At 40.8% G+C, this 19,648-nt stretch overlaps 1 protein-coding gene across 1 annotated transcript in view; it reads left to right on the forward strand.

The window, feature by feature from the left end:
- LOC124606078 (octopamine receptor beta-3R-like) overlaps positions 1-19,648 on the forward strand; it is a 56,714-nt gene that overhangs the window by 36,364 nt on the left and 702 nt on the right. The gene's annotated exons all lie outside the window — the stretch shown is intronic.

Here is a 19,648-nt window from a genome sequence, read left to right on the forward strand (position 1 = left end):
CTTGTGGTGTTGTACACTGTGGACGTCCCGTAGTGTAGCGCCTGGACACGTTTCCTGTCTGCTGGAATGGTTGCCATAATCTTGAGATCACACTTTGTAGCACACGGAATGCCCCTGCTACGACCTGCTGTGTTTGAGCAGCCTCCAGTCGCCCTAGTATTCTACCCGTCATAAAATCATCAATATGTGTTCTTTGAGCCATCTTCAATACACAGTCACCATTAGCACGCCTGAAAACGTCTGCACACTTACTCGCTGCACCGTACTCTGACATGCACCAACACACCTCTGCGTATGTGGACTGTTGCCAGCGACACCGAGCGACGACCGCAGGTTAAATGCACCGCATGGTCATACCCCGAGGTGATTTAAACCCGCAAACCGACCAACAGAGCGTTGTGTCACGATGTATCAGCATTATCCATAATTTATGAGCATGAGTGTAGTTACGTTCAAGGTCAACTGCCAGAGCGTGCACCATTCTTCAATCTTCTGCAGGCCAATCGGCATATCTATACTGTCTTCTAGCAGTGTTACTTTCTTATAGAAATCCGCATGCTCTGCAGAAAGTACTTACGTCGATTTTGTTCCGTTTAGAGCGACGTATTGAGTTCTGTCTGCAAGGAAGTGTTCAGTCCATACGCAAATCTAGTCCGATACTCGATAAGCTTGCCGGCCGGAGTGGCCGTGCGGATCTAGGCGCTACAGTCTGGAGCCGAGCGACCGCTACGGTCGCAGGTTCGAATCCTGCCTCGGGCATGGATGTGTGTGATGTCCTTAGGTTAGTTATGTTTAATTAGTTCTAAGTTCTAGGTGACTGATGACCTCCGAAGTTAAGTCGTATAGTGCTCAGAGCCATTTGAACCATTTGAATCGATAAGCTTGTTTATTTTTTTCATTTTTTTTTCACTATACAGCGGTGCGGGATGGTGTCAAATGCCTTCCTGAAGTAAGGAACACATCCACCTGAGCACCATTCTCTATAACGCTATAAATCTCATGGCGAGCTGAGTTTCGCAAGATCTCTGTTTGCATAGTCCATGTTGATTTTTATAGAGAAGATTTTCGTTCTCCAAAAACGTAATAATTTTTTAGCATAAAATATGTTCCATAATTCTATAACAAATTGATGTCAACGATATAGACCTATACGCTTTATTATGTGCATCTGTCCTGCTAATCTTCTTCAAAACAGGAAAGACCTGCGTTATTTTTTCAGTCGCTAGGTACTATCCGTTGCTCCAGTGATCTACGATTAACTGCTGCAAGCTGAAGTATCTTAAAGGTGTATCTCACGTGGTCCTGATGCTTTTTCCACTACTAAGCGGTTGTAGTTGCTTTCCCCTTCCGCGATCGATCTTTTCAGTAATGGCCATTTCGACGTTCGTACGATGATTCTAAGGAGGGTACGTGTTACGATCTTCCGTAGTGAAACAATTTCGGAAGAAAGAATTCAGTATTTTGGCTTTCTCTCTGTTATCTTCCGTTTCGGTGTCGATGCCATTGTGGTCACTGAGTGAAAGAACACAGGATTTCGAGCCGCTTACTGCTTTTACGTAAGCCCAAACCATCTTACGGTTTTAACTCATGTCGGTTTATTGTCCCTGCTGAAGCACTCGCAAAGTACACAAGTGCGCGCGATGTTGCAGTTCGTACAGATGCCTAAAAACAGCCCCTAAATCACTGTTCTTACGTTAAATCCTTGTAAAAAAAGATTTTATAGGATACAATAAAAACTACTATTAGCCGCGCACCGTACATAATGTAGACAAATAGCGCATACATACGTAGAACATGTGTGAAGAGGGCCGTCTGCATCGATTATGTCACGTGTAGGCATAACGGTAGGCTGAGAACGCACTCCGCCAGAGTTCATCAGGGAGCCTTCCTACCAATTTCCGCGAGCGGGAAATAGACAGCCATGCTATTTCAGTATTCTGCAACCAGATAGCGAGTTCGACTCTCTCTCTAAAATGAAATTCTATCAGTGTATTCATCTCTTCAGTGAAGGTCACCACAATGAATTCCATTTTAGTCTCGCAAAAGAAGAGAAAATGTGTGTCTGAAAGCAACTTACTGTAATAATCTCTTTTCTAACAAATTAGAATTAGACTGTACGTTAAATCACAAATTGTTTTAGGTAGTTGGTTCCTTAACCATTGTTAATTTATAGAAATGAAGTCAGACAAGTCATCTCAATTGAAAATGGAAGTATTTTTAAAAATATAACTAATTTATGCGTATAGTAATATTTTATCATCACTATTTACTTATATCACACCCTGGTCACTACTCAACTATTGTTTGGGCAATGCTAGTATACGATTCTTTGACCACTGACGTGCTGTGTAAGAGTTTACGACGCGTACGATGTAAGCTGTCTGTTATTAAGTGTTATCTGTGGTAGTATCAATGAGTAGCATAAACTATGCTGTTTATTCTAAACATGCCTAGATTTTCGAGGGTGTATTTAGGCAGGAACCTAAGTGCACAGCTTAAATTGCTGCGAGTGTATCAAGCAGCAGTCATATATATAAAAATTATTCTCATAAATATTTTGCTGTTTTTCTCCAATGTGGCGTGATTTCCGGGGATTAGGTTAGGTAGGAATGTATGGGCACAGCTTACATTGTGAAATCAAGGCTTGCTGCTTTTAGATTTTTTGTATTTAGTACGTACACTGATATCTTTCAGGACCTTTAAAGGTCGTCTGTGGTTATTTTACTTATTAGCGTAAACTATGATACTAATTTATTTCATTCACGAATATTTCCTTTTCCCTGTGTTAATTTCTTCTGCGGTGAGGTACCTTAGTTTCTTTCCGATATAATTCGTGGCTATGCAGTTAATAACGTAAACTGTTATTGTAATTTATCGTATGTAGTGATACTTTTCTTGTGTGATACTTTCGTTTCTTTACGTATAGGCCTCGTTGCCTTCAAATATCGGGTCCGTGTAGCTTCCTTGGCTCAGCCGACAGGAGAAACCCGACACTACAATTTATCCAAATTGACCATCAAAGACACAGGGGTAGGACGTTATAGTAAGAATTATTAACTTATGACAGGATACTCTAGAATGATGCTGTATATAATTAAATAACGCAAATTTTTTACCATTCCCTACTCTGTTTTTCCTAAATAATCGTTGACTTGGTATGAAATTCTTAGGAGATATGCTTTAACAACTTTTTAAATAGTTGATTGTAAATTGCCTCTTTAATTTCCATTTATGTTTTAATGAAGAATATTATTCCATTGTAGAATATGCTGTTTTGTGTTTTTGCTTCAATGTATTTCGTAAATGATAATATAAATTTCTGTTTATGGGACATCAAAATGGTTGAAATGGCTCTAAGCACTATGGGACTTAACATCTGAGGTCACCAGTCCCCTAGACTAAGAACTAATTAAACCTAACTAACCTAAGGACACCACACAAATCCATGCCCGAGGCAGGAGTCGAACCTGCGACCGTAGCAGCAGCGCGGTTCCGGACTGAAGCGCCTAGAACCAATCAGCCACTGTGGGACATCCATAACTGTTATATAAGTTGGTTACATTAATTTTTACTTCTGATACGGCTGTATTTTTTTTTTCTTAAGTCCTACACAACCCGGTTTCAGGGTCTCAGCACCATCATCAGGCGCAACTGTAAATTACCAGTTAAACCACATACCGAAAGAGTAAGACCCTTGTAAAAGCTACTAGTAGTACAAAAGCAAGTAAAAAAAGTAATATATAGATAGAAATGATCATATCTAAAATCAGTACAAATCGTACATGTCGAAGTTCAAAGGCAGCACATCGGACGTGCATGGCTCATGAGAAGAAGTATGGAGAAGTGACCACGCTGAAACCACTTTCGAAATGAGTCTGATGTACGTCAATGATAACATGTTGCAAGCGCCGGTGAGGGCCTAGAGTCTAAACAACTCAAGCAGGATTAGTGACTGTACGAAAGGCCAGGAGCTACAAAGTAAGGCTAAAACTGAGGCTAACATAGTTACACTCACGTTAGGCCGGTCGACGCCAAGTTTGCACAGCGCTGTCATTGATATGCAACAAACAAATTGACGTAAGTTTAACAAGTGATCATAGTATGATCAGTCGGCAAGACTCACCGGAGGAGAAACACCCTTCTGAAGATGTCCAGAGCAGCTCTGGACGAAACGTTAGGAGCTGAAGAGTTTCATGGACCACGACCTTACATCCCGAAAGGTTTACCAGAAGATTTAACAAGTGAAATCGCTATTCCAGTATCCGTAACTAAGCAACTAAACGTCTGAAAAACGATGTGACGACAATGTCTGCCATATAACAATTACTCGTAAAAAGTGGCGGAGCGAGAATTGAGTAATGTGACTACAAGCTGGTCTAAAGTAAACAGGACGTGAGGAGCGCCCACCCTAGTAAAAGAGAACCTAGCATAAAGTCAAAGCAATGAGTATAGTAATCAGTAGCTAAGAGAGAGATGAGCGCCTCATAACAAACGTAGTGGACCAACTAGATAAAGCATCAAAGAAACTCAGTTAAATCCAATAGAATAAACAAATACAAAAACTGATACAGATCACATCTAACATCAAAACACGTACGAAATACAAATGATGTAATCTAAAACCTCATGGCAGCATGGCCTAAAGCTTAAAAACTGCGATGATTAATCAAACCGGTAACCACGCAGCCACACATTAAACGGCCAACAAAAGTAAAAGTATGTAAAGAAGACCAAGAGCAGTGGCTGTGAAAGGACGATTGATCGGCACCAACAAGAGCATTACGTAAAAACTTCGCAATTGTAAGTATTGCAAAAAATTACTCATTATATCTAGGTTTAAATTCTACCTATTCGTTCAGAGCAATGTCTGGTTTCCTCATTCTACATTTACCTTCTAGAAAGTTCAGTGTCAAGCCCTTAGGATCGACACGTAATATTGAACTACAGTCAGCAATATTATCCATCCAGTGATCGTTAAGCGCAAGATACAGGGTGTTTCAAAAATGACCGGTATATTTGAAACGGCAATAAAAACTAAACGAGCAGCGATAGAAATACACCGTTTGTTGCAATATGCTTGGGACAGCAGTACATTTTCAGGCACACAAACTTTAGTTTTTATTGCCGTTTCAAATATACCGGTCATTTTTGAAACACCCTGTAGATGGATAACGTAGTTTTGGGTTTTCTTACACTGCAGCGTTTCGTAAGAGTGGTTTAAAGACTTTTAGCAGTCTACCCCCACATACTTTAAGGAGCACTGCAATGAAAGTAAAGCCAAATCTGCATCATCTTTGCATCTTGCGCTTAATGATCACGTGCTGGATAATATCGCGGACGATCTTTTAATAGCGCCTGTCACTCTTTTCAGTTGTGAACAAATGTAAATTTACTCTGGCTCTTGTTCCATGGTCATGAATACTGTTATTTGTGAGATAAGTGTTGATGTTAACAAGAAGTTCAGTTAGTACTCTAATTGCTCTTTCCTGTAGTTTGTGTCCATGTTTTGTGTTGGGACTCACAAAAAATGGTTCCATACCTAAAGATGGAGTGTATATAGGAATAGTATGAAACAATAAGCCATTGTCTGTTACACACTGACGACAGGAGTCTAAAGACATAGCGTGCGATGTAATTTTCTTTGCTGGTATATTTGTGCGTTCATTGCACCTCAGGTGACAGTTAATATTAAGTTCTAAAAATTTTGTGTTTGGTATGCAATCTATGAAGCATTGATTCTCATTTAATTTTACAGAAATAGTTTCTCCCTTTAAGCAGATTTTATACCTGTTTTCATTGTTTTCAGTCTAAATTTGTTACATGATGAGCAATTATAAATATCATTTGGGGTTTAATTTATTTTGGCTGTGGTATTACATGTTTCCAGAAATATCAGAATTAAACTAGAACATAATACGTAGCTTTTGAACTTTTAGTAACAAAATAATTAATAGAAACACAAATGTGAATATCAATAGAACGCTAATTACTTGTTTGTTTATGATGCTGTTTTTGCATGCTCGCAAAGGCCCATAAATGCTGTTAACGAGTTTTCGAAAGAAAATAACACGAACAATGTTGGTGAGTGAACGTCTGCCAATGGTCCTTAGGTTGGCTGCTGCTTGATTGATAATAATCTTACGTTCCGACGACCCTCATTCATGGTGGACTGGAGTCGAGTTCGTGTGCGTCTTATATACACATTTGCGGAGCCATTGCCCCGAGGACCTTTCTGTGTTACTTAATGGTGTGTCCTCCCATTTGCTACCTGTGGTCATCCCTAGGATAATAATCCTGCATCCTCTTGTCTTCTTTCTTCCTGAAATTGTCATCTTGCGTTCAGGTCTCAAAGGTTTCTCGGAATATATATGTACTGAAACTTTCAAAATTTCTAGCGTATGAAATTGAAATTGTGAGACTGTGAAAATGAAGTGTAATGATTTTTTAATATCTGAAACTTTAAGGTAGGTGCTTCTATTTCTATTGCGGAACGTATGTTACGACTGAACGGATTTCCTACACTCCTGAGATTCATGAACGAAACTGCTTCTCACAGACCTGAAATATATAAAAGACATATCAGCGCAACGTAATACCTACTCTGTATCAAAAACAAATTGCCTTTGCCTTGCCTGTTTAGATGGCGTAAAGCTAGTTTCGCTACTGTAGATAGGAAGTGTGCGAAGCGTAGTTTCAGGTGGCGTAAATCAACTTGACCTCATATTTTAAAGAGAACTAATGCACACTAACAAGATATCAGACCTAGCAATCTATCCAGCACGAAAATTTGGGCCATAATTCTAACAGTGCTCAGTTACGACCTTCTGAAAGTACAGCTTTCAAACTTTCACGCGCGCCGTTTGTTTGTCAGTCTCTCCGCCCAACTACAACCGCATAATGTCCGAGAGCGAAGTACTGTACAGTGGAGTGAGTAAGAGTTTCCGAAATATTGTTATGACATTGGTGACGTGCTTTGGTGATTATGTCAAAGAACGCCGTTTCTAAACTGTAGGTAGTGCCAGAGATTTCTTCGCTCTGAACATTTTCATCTTGCGATTCACGAACGCAGTATATGAGTACGCTTGAATGTCATTAACGAAGCAGCATTGCGCTATTTAGTTATTAACATTGCCGTTGTGCGCTATTTTCTCCGGTTTTTAAAGCTCTAAGGGATGCGCTATTTTTCGACGATTTTCAAATTGTACATCAAAAAAGCATTAAATTCATTTCATAACAGTTCCTCAGTTGCTTAATTTTAAGCATCCTGAATTTGAGGCGTTTATGCAGCTGCAGAAGTTCAATATGAGGATATTGTTAAAATAATATTGAACATACAAGTGCGTAAAGTTGACATATTAGGTGCTCAAAAAACAGTGTTTTTCACGTAGAATAACGTGTTCTCCAACACGATTTCAAAACATGTTGACCAGTTGTACCAAGCTTTCCCCTCCTTTTCCTTATACCTAAACATCCTGTGACTAGTAGAGCTCTGGTTGTCACTCCAGTGTGCAGTGTTTCGCGCTCAGGAATAACAGACGCTTGAAGTGGGATGGAACGAGTGAAGAACAAACGGTGTCAGAGTGTCATAACTGCATGCTATCAGAATAAAGGGCTAAATTTTCGCCTAGGATAGATTTCTGCTGCTGATATCTTGCATGTGAGCTTTTCCTTCTTAACATATGAGGTCAGGTTGGTGATGTTTCTTTGTTCGTCACAAACCAACGACACAAATATATTACTGGGATGCGAATTTAGTTCCTCAGCTTGATTCTCTTGACAATTTCACGGTAAGAGGGAGACGCTGGCTTAAACAAAACTGTAAATATAGACACACGTGTTCGCCGAGCAGCAGCGAGAGCAAACCGGTGTTCCTAAAGTTATGAGCCCACTATGAAAGGAAATCACGACATCTTTATACCACTCTGGCCATATCATAAACGTACAGCAGCTCTTAATATGCGCAAAAGAATTTAAGCTCGTTATTCACCTCGACACGGGTACATCGACGGTGCGAAGCTCCAAGCGGCAGTTCGGGAACGTCACTCCACGCGGGTCAGCAACAGCCCGCGTCCCGTAATGGAAATGATGACGTCACTCATTTTACGAAAACAGTTCTACATTCTTGCTTTCACTCTATCGGCACTGTAAAGGAAAATTTCTGACAAGCATACAGCAGCGTTTGAGGAATGTGCTGTGTAAGTATCCAACCTTGTAGGCAAGTTTCGTGTAATGAGCACGTTTGACTCAATCTCTTAATCTAAACTTCTAAATTTAGGAATCTGACATACAAGGACTTTTAGCAGTCACGTCGTACATAAAGTGACATAGTATTACCTCTCTCCTTACGAAGACGACGAAGTAAATATTCCAGAATTCGAATTGAGAACATCTGCCAACATGAGTAACGTACAAGTAAATATCCTCGGAGTAGTGAAGCAACTTAAATCACTTAATAAAAGCAAGTCTTCTGGTCCACACTGTGTACCAATTAGGTTTCTTTCAGAGTATGCTGATTCATTAGCTCCATAGTTAACAGTCATATACAACTGTTCGCTCGACGAAAGATCCGTACCCAAAGACTGGAAAGTTGCACAGGTCACGCCAGTATTCAAGAAAGGTAGTAAGAATAATCCTCGAAATTACAGGCCCATATCGTTAACGTCGATATGCAGCACCATTTTAGAACATATGTTTTGTTCGAACATTATGAATTACCTCGAAGTAAACGGTCTATTGATACACAGACAATATGAGTTTAGAAAACATCGCTCCTGTGAAACACAACTAGTTCTTTATTCAGATGAAGTGTTGAATGCTATTGACAAGAAATTTCAGATAGATTCCGTATTTCCGGATGGCTTTTGACACTGTACCACACAAGCGGCTCGTAGTGAAATTGCGTGCTTATGCAATATCGTCTCAGTTATGTGACTGTATTTGTGATTTCCTGTCAGAGAGGTCACAGTCCGTAGTAATTGACGGAAAATCATCGAGTAAAGCACAAGCGATTTCTGGCGTTTCCCAAGGTAGTGTTATAGGCCCTTTGCTGTCATTTATCTACATAAACGATTTGGGAGACAATGCGAGCAGCCGTCTTCGGTTGCTATCAGATGACGCTGTCGTTTATCGACTAATAAAGTCATCAGAAGACCAAACCAAACTGCAAAACGATTTAGAAGAAATATCGGAATGGTGCAAAAAGTGGCAGTTGACCCTAAATAATGAAAAGTGTGAGGTCATCCACATGAGTGCTAAAAGGAACTCGTTAAACTTCAGTTACACGATAATACAGTCTAATCTAAAAGCCGTAAATTCAACTAAATACCTAGGTATTGAAATTACGAACTACTTAAATTGGAAAGAATACACAGAAAATGTTTTGGGGAAGGCTAACCAAAGACTGCGTTTTATTGGCAGGACACTTAGAAAATGTAACCGACCTACAAAGGAGACTGCCTTCACTACGCTTGTCCGTCTTCTTTTAGAATACTGCTGCGCAGTGTGGGATCCTTACCAGATAGGACTGACGGAGTACATCGAAAAAGTTCATAGAAAGGCAGCACATTTTGTATTATCGTGAAATATGGTAGAGAGTGTCACAGAAATGATACAGGATCTGGGCTGTAAATCATTAAAAGAAAGGCGTTTTTCGTTGCGGCGGAATCTTCGCACGAAATTCCAATCACCAACTTTCTCCTCCGAATGCAATTTTTTTTTTTTTTTCTTTTTTTTTTTTTTTTGACACCGACCTGCATATGGAGGAACGATCACCACCAGAAAAGAAGGGAAATAAGAGATCGTACGGAAAGATATAGGTGTTCATTCTTTCCGCGCGCTATACCAGATTGGAATAATAGAGAATTGTGAAGGTGGTTCGATGAACTCTCTGCCAGGCACTTAAGTTTGATTTGCAGAGTATCCATGTAAATGTAGATGTAGATACGTACAACTGATGACTTGCCTTCTGAACTGAAACGCATGCAAATAAATTGTCAAGCGTTAGTTTTGAGATACGTACAGGGTTTGGACAAAAAATTATGGAAACACGAAGATAAATGCGTGCTTGAACATAAATGCTAACGCTAGCCAAGCCTGCTGGTTCCGTTGTTGTATTTGACCATGAGCGGCACCGGTGCAATGTCGTCGATACGTTGTTAAGTGTTGGTCGCTGTCAGAACAGTGTTCTGGGTGGTTATGAGTGCATTATGTCAGAGCTAAGTCTACTCGAACGTGGCTAAAATTGTTAGTACTCTTATGGTGGGCTAACCAAGGGACCCGAAGTATCTGGGGCTCAAGCCGCACTGTGTCGAAGATTTAAAGCGCATTCAGAGATAAGGGAAAAATCATCATGCACTAAGTAACAACGCCGACGAATATGTGTGCTGAATGATAGCGACGAACGGTCACTGAATGGGAATGTGTCGAAAAAAAAAGGCGACAGTTGCAAAAGTTACTGCAGAACTGAATGTTGCATTCGCGATCTCTGTCAGTGACAAAACAACACGAAGAGAGTTCGATAAGTAGGGTATTGGAGCTGAAATTCCCGAACCACTTATCAGCAACACGAATGCCCGTAACAGGAAATCGTAGAGCCGAAACCATAAAAGGTGATCAATGGAGCAATGGAAGGAGATGTTTGGTCGGATGAGTCTTGTTTCAGATTGTTTCCAACTTTCGGCTGAGTTCACGTCCCAAGAGAGAATCATGGCGGGGGTTCTAAGACGATTTGGGAACCCATGTAGTGTTACTCTGTTGGTTACTCTGCATGATACCGTGGTGACTCTGCAACGTCGCGTTACTGCCAAGGAGAATTTGAGCATTTTTTCTGATCAGGTCCATCCCATTGTACAATGTTTGTTTCCCACAGAATGATGACGCCTTGCTTCAAGACGACAGGACCTCTATTTACATATCTCGCATCTTCCAGAGATTGCTTCTGTGAGCACGAGAATGAATTGTCGCATTTCCCCGGCCACAACAGTTACCAGATCTCACTATTATTGAGCCTTTTAGGCCTAATTTGAAGAAAACAGTTTATGACAGCTATCCACTTCCATTATCATTAACTGAACATGCCACTATTTTGCAGGAGGAATCGTATAAGATTCCCTTGAAAACCACGCAATAACTATAATTATCCATTCCCGAAGGACTGGAAGCTGTTTTGGAAGTGAACGGTGATCCTATACCGTACTAGCATCCGTAATATGTTTTAATGTTCCCATATTTTGTCCAACTCCTGTATATATTGATTGTAGTATTACCTTTCGTGTGAGAGCTCGCTACAGTGTGCAGAGTACACGCAGTACAGTAAAGATGCTACAATCTTTAAACAGTGACAGGGGATTACGAATAAACTTCATAACATTTGATTCCAGAGATTGTTATATCATGTAAAGCATATTCATGGCGACAATAAAGCACACAATTGTCCGTGCGTGAACCACTTAGTTCAGCAAATCACCACAGAAGGAAGAAGGGAACAGCAATAATTCCATATGCATTAGGAAATGTTAAAATCAGTTTACTAGACGAAGGTGACTTCATCAGCTTTGGCATTCGGATGGACTTATGTAAACTCGATTCTATACTATGCCTCGAAAATTGACTATCTCACTGAACAACGAACGTTGATTTGGACATAGATAAATCTGTATAAAGATCTGGAAATGCTGCAGATACTATAGTATTACACCAAGCAGCCTGATGCAAACCAAAACCTCGCCAAACATTTGTACCACAACATTTGAGAATGAGCAACGGAACGTGGCTTCTATTCAACTTGATGCACTACTCAACCGTGGTAGTGCCTCTGCACCGTGAAACACCTCGACATTGCCGACTAACCTGGTTACGCCTGATTTAAACAGCCAGTTCGCAGCAGAGCACGTGGACAGCATGTCCTCCACTGGCTAGTGATACTGCTAGCCGAAGTGCTTCACAGTATATATCCCTCCTAAGTTAGTTCAAGAGATTGACACTTTTCAGTGGTCGACTGTGCGGTATAACATAATCTTTGCACAACGTGTAAGATTTAGCACACGTGCAAGAAAAAAATCGGTTTTGCAAGTTGTGATTGTGACATGCAACTTTCAAGATCAATGCTACAGTTGTAAGTGGGCTAGTTCTGTGTTGACAGCGCTGTGTAGCTTTTTGCATTGGATCTCTGACTGCGCTTTCTTTGTAAGAGACTCTGCGGCTGATCGGACTCGTTGTTTGAAGTTAATCTCCAGTGCTGTTAGGTGGTTGCAAGTTAGTCGCCAGCAGTGATGGAAGTACTGTTGGGCAGTTGGAGGTGAACAACAGCCGGCCCGTGTGGACGAGTGGTTCTAGGGGCTACAGTCTGGAACCGTGCGACAGCTAGGGTCGCAGGTTCGAATCTTGCCTCGGGCATGGATGTGTGTGACGTCCTTAGGTTAGTTAGGTTTAAGTAGTTCTAAGTTCTAGTGGACTGATGACCTCAGAAGTTAAGTCCCATAGTGCTCAGAGCCATTTGAACCATTTTTTTGAGCAGCCAACAGTGATGGATGTTAGATGTGAGAAGTTAGCATTGATGGAGGGTAGAGGTCTGAAATGTTAGCGTAGGCTAACGATCTGTACATGTTCGACTTGGACACTGAATACTATTCATGATTATACAGGGTGTTACAAAAAGATACGGCCAAACTTTCAGGAAACATTCCACTCACACAAATAAAGAAAACATGTTACATGGACATGTGTCCGGAAACGCTTAATTTCCATGTTAGAGCTCATTTTAGTTTCGTCCACCTACGCTCAATGTAGCACGTTGTCATGATTTCATACGGGATACTCTACCTGTTCTGCTAGAACACGTGCCTTTACAAGTACTACACAACATGTGGTTCATGGGCGATGGAGCTCCTGCACATTTCAGTCGAAGTGTTCGTACGCTACTCAACAACAGATTCGGTGCCCGATGAATTGGTAGAGGCGGACCAACTCCATGGCCTCCACGCTCTCCTGACCTCAATCTTCTTGACTTTCATTTATGGGGGCATTTGAAAGCTCTTATGTACGCAACATTGGTACCAAATGTAGAGACTCTTCGTGCTCGTATTGTGGACGGCTATGATACAATACGCCATTCTCCAGGGCTGCATCAGCGCATCAGGGATTCCATGCGACGGAGGGTGGATGCACGTATCCTCGCTATCGGAGGACATTTTGAACATTTCCTGTAACAAAGTGTTTGAAGTCACGCTGGTACGTTCTGTTGCTGTGTGTTTCCACTCCATGATTAATGTGATTTGAAGAGAAGTAATAAAATGAGCTATAACATGGAAAGTAAGCTTTTCCGGACACATGTCCACATAACATATTTTCTTTCTTTGTGTGTGAGGAATGTTTCCTGAAAGTTTAGCCGTACCTTTTTGTAACACCCTGTATACCTTTGCACTAGGTGTCAACGACGATTTGTATTCGTGTCTGAATCGGATGTCACATTATTAATGTAAAAAAATACAGTATTTGGTTTGCACAAAATCTTTCCTTTGCTAACCACATGCCTATTAGTAGTTAGTGGCTTTCGTCGTAGAACGTTTTATGTAGCTGGCAGTACTGACGCTCGCTGATTGCAGTAGTTCGCGATTTCTTTTTAGCCAGGGCCATTCTTTTGAATTAATTATTTAAAGTCAGGTTATCTTTTTTGAGAAGTCAGATTGCGTTGCGCTAGGATATTGTGGGTGTCAGTCATTCAGCAATGTAAGTACAGCCACACTCATTTAAAGATAGACGTTTCACAGTCAGATATCGGTAGACGGTTTCTTTTCTTAGTAGAACTTGGTTTCGATTGCTTTCATATATGTAACGCATCACTAAACATGTTCTCTTTCTCGATTGACTTCTTGGGGAACTAACTTGCAATTTTAGTTCTATTCCAGGATGCAAGATATAACAGATCACCCCGTCGTTGTAAGTTACAATTTGCCACAAGGGCGGGGTATTCCCTAAACCCTCGATTCTGTGAGTCCTTTTGTGTTGGACTTATGTGATGCAGTCTCTTTTTATTCCCTATAAAACCTGCTAAACTGGTTAGTATCCGGAGCTAAGAAACAACTCAAAGACTGTCCTCTTCCTAGAACCTAACAAACTCCTGCAATCCTCTCAAGATGCGTGCATACCTTGAATAGCACTTTCATTACCTGACGTGACTACTACAAGATTTTTTTTTTTTTTTTTCACCTGACCTACTCTTTCACTTTGATCATCTCCTATAAGGTCCTACTTCGCACCTTCGCACCTGCGGTACCCGCGTACCGTTTTTAGTTACTAATGAAAACGTCCTCCGTCCAGGGTTCGAAGCCCGCCACAGCTTAAATTTAGAAAAAAAAGTCATTATTAATGGTGGCTGAAGACGTCCGGCATAAAAAGTCACCCTCATTCGGCCAACAGCATTGTCAAAGAGTGTGGAGGAGCTGACAGAGGATCAGAGTAATCTCTTTCCCTTGGTGTAGGAACGTGTTCCTAAGGGCGGACGAATCAGCAATGATCAACGGCACGAGGATTCAGAAGGCAATGGAAACCACTACATTAAAAACACATAATATTTATCCACAGGACATGTTGCCTTTAATTGAAAAAAGTGGTATGATGATCTGTCAATTGGCAAAAGATTCCGTACTAGTTCCCTATTCGGAATTCCGGGAGGGGAATACCACGGGATAGGTGACTACGAGGAAATGATTAAATAACCGACAAAAATCTAACGTTCTACTAGTCGGGACATGGAATGTCGGAAGTCTGAACGTGGCAAGGAAGCTAGAAAATATGAAAATAGAAATGCTAAGGCTTAACCTAGATATGGAGTGGGTCAATGAACTGAAATGTAAAGAGGACAAGATTTCTGGCCAGATAGTATAGGGTAATATAAACAGCAGCAGAAAATGGTATAACGGCATTAGGATTCGTTGCGAATAGGAAAGTTACTGTGAACAGTTTAGTGATAAGGTTGTTATCAAATTTCACAGCCAACTAACACCGACAACGATAGTTCAAGTATACATGCCGACGTCACAAGCTGAACATCAAGAGATAGAGAGAGTGTATGAGATTATTGAAAGGGTAATTCATTATGTAAAGGGAGATGAAAATCTAATAGTCATTAGCGATTGGAATGCCGTTGCAGGGGAAGGAGAAGAAGAAAGGGTTATAGGAGAATATGGGCTTGGTACTAGGAAAAAGACTAATTGAGTTCTGTTAGTAATAGCTAGTAATAGCGAATAATCTGTTCAAAAATCACAAGACGAGGAAATATACTTGGGAAAGGCTGAGAGATACGGGAAGGTTTCAGTTACATGCTATCAAGGTCAGGCAAGGATTCCGAAAACAGATACTGGATAGTAAGGCGTACCAAGTAAATACAGACTTACCCACAATTTAGTAGTGTTGAAGAATAAATGGTTCAAATGGCTCTGAGCACTATGGGACTCAACATCTTAGGTCATAAGTCCCCTAGAACTTAGAACTACTTGAACCTAACTAACCTAAGGACATCACACACACCCATGCCCGAGGCAGGATTCGAACCTGCGACCGTAGCAGTCCCACGGTTCCGGACGGCAGCGCCAGAACCGCTAGACCACCGCGGCCGGCTGTTGAAGAATAGGTTAAAGTTTAAGACAGCAGTCAGGAGGAATCAATCCGCAAAGAAGTGCGGTACAGAAGTACTGAGGAATGAAGAGATGCGTTTGAAGTTAACTAAGGCTATAGATACTGCGATAAGGAATAGCACAGTAAGCAGTTCAGATGAAGAGGAATGGACGTCTCTAAAAAGGGGAATCACAGAAGTTGGAAGGAAAACCATAGGCAGAAAGAAGATAACTGCGAAGAATCCATGGGTAACAGAAGAAATACTTCAGCTGATCGATGAAAGAAAGAAGTACAAAAATATTCAGCGAAACTCAGGAATAAAGAAATACAAATCACTTAAGAATGAAATAAATACGAAATGCAGGGCAGCTAAGGCGAAATGGTAGCTTGAGAAAAGTAAAGAAATCGAAAAAAAAATGATTGTCGGAAGGAAGGACTCAGAATATAGAAAAATCGAAAATTAAAAGCAAGGCAGGTAACATTAAGACAACAATGAGAATTTCACTGTTACATGTAGAGGAGAGAGGTGATAGGTGGTAAGAGTACATTGAAGGCCTCTGTGAGAGGGAAGACTTATGTGATGACGTGAAAGAAGATGAAACAAGCGTCAATATAGAAGAAGTAGGAGATCCATTATTAGCGTCGAAATGTAAGAGAACTGAAAAGACTTAAGATCAAATAAGTAAAAGAGATAGATAATATTCCTTCAGGATTTAAAAAATAACTGGGGGACGAGGAAAGAGCACGACTGTTCATGTTGGTGTGTAGAACGTGTGATTCTGACGATATAGCAACAGCTTTTCGGGAAAACATCCACACAGTTCCGAGGACAGCAAGAGTCAACAAGCGGAAGAATTATCATACAGTCAGCTTAACATCTCATGCACCCAAGTTGCTGATAAGAATAATATACAGCAGAATGCTAAAGAAAATTGAGGAAGTGTTAGAGGACGATCAGCTTGGCTTTAGGAAAGGTAAAAGCACCAGATAGGTAAGTCTGGTATTGTGGTTGATAATGGAAGTAAGACTAAAGAAAAATCAGGACACGTTCACAGGATTTGTCAATCTGTAAGAAGCGTTATACTCCGTAAAACGGTGGAAGATGTGCGAAATCTTGAGAAAAATAGGGGTAAGCTATAGAAAACACGGATAATATGCAGTATGATGTACAAGGAAAAAGGGGGAACAATACGAATGGAAGACCAAGAATGAAGTGCTCGGATTAAAATGGGTGTAAGACAGGAACGTAGTGTTTCGCCCCTACTGCTGAATCTATACATCGAAAAAACAATGACAGAATTAAACTACGTTTCAAGAGCGGGATTAAAATTCAAGGTGAAATAATATCACTGATAAGATTCGCTGATGAGGACAATTACACGATCTGTTGGGCGGACTGAACACTATTTACTATAGAGTAAATCGAAGAAAGACGAAAGTAGTGAGATGTAGCAAAAACGAGAAGAGCGAGACTCTTAACGTCTGATTTGAGGAGGACAAAAATACACTATGTGATCGAAAGTGTCCAGACACCTGGCTGAAAATGACTTAGAAGTTCGTGGCGCACTCCATCGGTAATTCTGGAATTCAGTATGGTGTTGGCCTGCCCTTAACCTTGATAACAGCTTCCACTCTCGCATACATACGTTCAATCAGGTACTGGAAGGTTTCTTGGGGTATGGTAGCCCATTCTTCACGAAGTGCCACATTGAAGAGAGGTATCGATGTCGGTCGGTGAGGCCTGGCACGAAGTCGGGGTTCCAAAACATCCCATAAGGTGTCCTATAGGATTCAGATCAGGACACTGTGCAGGGATGCTTAAGAGATGTTATTGTCGTGTAACCGCTCCGCCACAGGCCGTGCATTATGAACAGGTGCTCGTTCGTGTTGAAAGATGAAATGGCCATCCCCGAATTTCTCTTCAACAGTGGGAAGCAAGAAAGTGCTTAAAACGTCAATGTAGGCCTATGCCGTGATAGTGCCACGCAAAACAGCAAGGGTTGAAGCCCCCTCCATGGAAAACACAACCATACCTTAATACCACCGCCTCCGATTTTTACTGTTGGCACTACACACGCTGGCAGTTTACGTTCACCCCTCATTCACCATACCCATCGGATCGCCACATTGTGTTCCGTGATTCGTCACTCCACACAACGTTTTTCCACTGCTCAATCGTTCAATGTTTGCGCTCCTTACACCAAGCGAGCCGTCGCTTGGCATTTTCCGGTGTTACGTGTTGCTTATGACCATGAAATCCAAGTTTTCTCACCTCCCACATCACTGTCGTAGTATTTGCACCACTGATGCAGTTTGGAATAACTGTGTGATGGTCTGGATAGATGTCTGTCTATTACATATTACGACCCTCTTCAATCGTCGGCAGTCTCTGTCGGTCAACAGACGAGGTCGGCCTGTACGCTTTTGTGCTGTACATGTCCCTTGACGTTTCCACTTCACCATCACATCGGAAACAGTGTACCTAGGGATGTCTAGGAGCGTGGAAATCTCGCGTACAGACGTATGACACGAGTGTGACCTAATCACCTGACCACGTTCGAAGTCCGTGAGTGCCGCGGGACGCCCCATTCTGCTCTCTCACGATGTCTAATGACTACTGAGGTCGCTCATATGGAGTACCTGATAGTTCAGCACAATGCACCTAATATGAAAAACGTATGTTTTTGAAGGTATCCGGACACTTTTGATGACATAGTGCAGGTCGTAATTTGAGGAAGACTTTTCTGCAAATGTATGTCTGGAGCACAGCATTGTGTGATAGTGAAACATGGATCGTGGGAAAACCGGAACAGAAGAGAATCGTAGCATTTGAGATGTGCTGCTAAGAACAATGTTGAAAATTAGATAGACTCATAAGGTAAGGAATCAGAAAGTTCTCTGCAGAATCGACAAAGAAAGGACTAAATGTAAAACATTGACAAGAAGAAGGGATAAGATTTTAGGACATTTGTTAAGACATCAGGGACAACTTCCATGATAAGTTACTAGAAGGAGCCGTAGTCGGTACAAAATATAGAGGAAGACAGAGAGTTGAATACATCCAATAAATAATGGAGGACGTAGAATGCAAGAGGTACTTTGTGGTGAAAAGGGTGACACAGGAGAGGAATTCATAACGGGCAGCTTGAAGCAAGGATTGATGACTTTAAAAAAATGAATGCTGCATGGAGAAGCAATACTCTCCACTGCCACTGGATTTCCAGTCCCAAACTGAAATACTCATTTTGTAATTAACGAAAACTAAAAGTTTGGGGTCTGAAACTGTATATCAGTCATTTTTGCCTTTGTATTCACCAACGAGGCTGATGTAACACCTTCCATTCCACATCATTCTTTATTGCTTACGATTCTTACAGTACTGCTTCTTCTTCTGTCCTTTCCTTTCTTCTGTCCAGATCGTCTTTGGCTAGTCTCTATTTCTTTCTTGAAAGCGACCTAAATTTAATATTTTATAATTATGCATTTTGTGATGTCCGGTTCTTTGATATTATTTTCAACTATTTATTTTCTTATTTGTGAATTCCTTGCTATTGTTGACTTCCATTTCCATAAATTTTTAGCCTGGCCTCATTCATTCGATAGAGGAGATTAACCTATCTACTGCAGCTACTTTTGATATTTTCTGTTTATTTTTCACCAATCTTTAGTTTGTATTGCACTGACCAATGTCCTAATAATCCGTGTTTCAAATCTCTCTGCCGTGTGTAGCTTATCCATCACCATTAAGCATTCACATTCATATAAACATTCAGGTGATAATAACGTGATATAGCTTTTCTTTCTTTTCTTAATTTCTAGGGACGCCTTTCTGGTGGTTTTAGTTAAGCCGCACTCTTTTTCTATTTTACTGACTCTTGCATCTATTGCATATTGTTCTAGCGCATTATGCTGTATGCTCAAAGATACTGAAATTTACTAATTCGCCTTGTTTTAGCTATTTGTGTTTTGTATTTTTGTGTTTTTTTATATTCTTCATTCATTTTTTCAGCTGAAATTCTGAGACCATTTCTAAGAC

The sequence above is a fragment of the Schistocerca americana genome, chromosome 3, assembly GCF_021461395.2.
Source record: "Schistocerca americana isolate TAMUIC-IGC-003095 chromosome 3, iqSchAmer2.1, whole genome shotgun sequence".
Taxonomy (NCBI): Eukaryota; Metazoa; Arthropoda; class Insecta; order Orthoptera; family Acrididae; genus Schistocerca; species Schistocerca americana.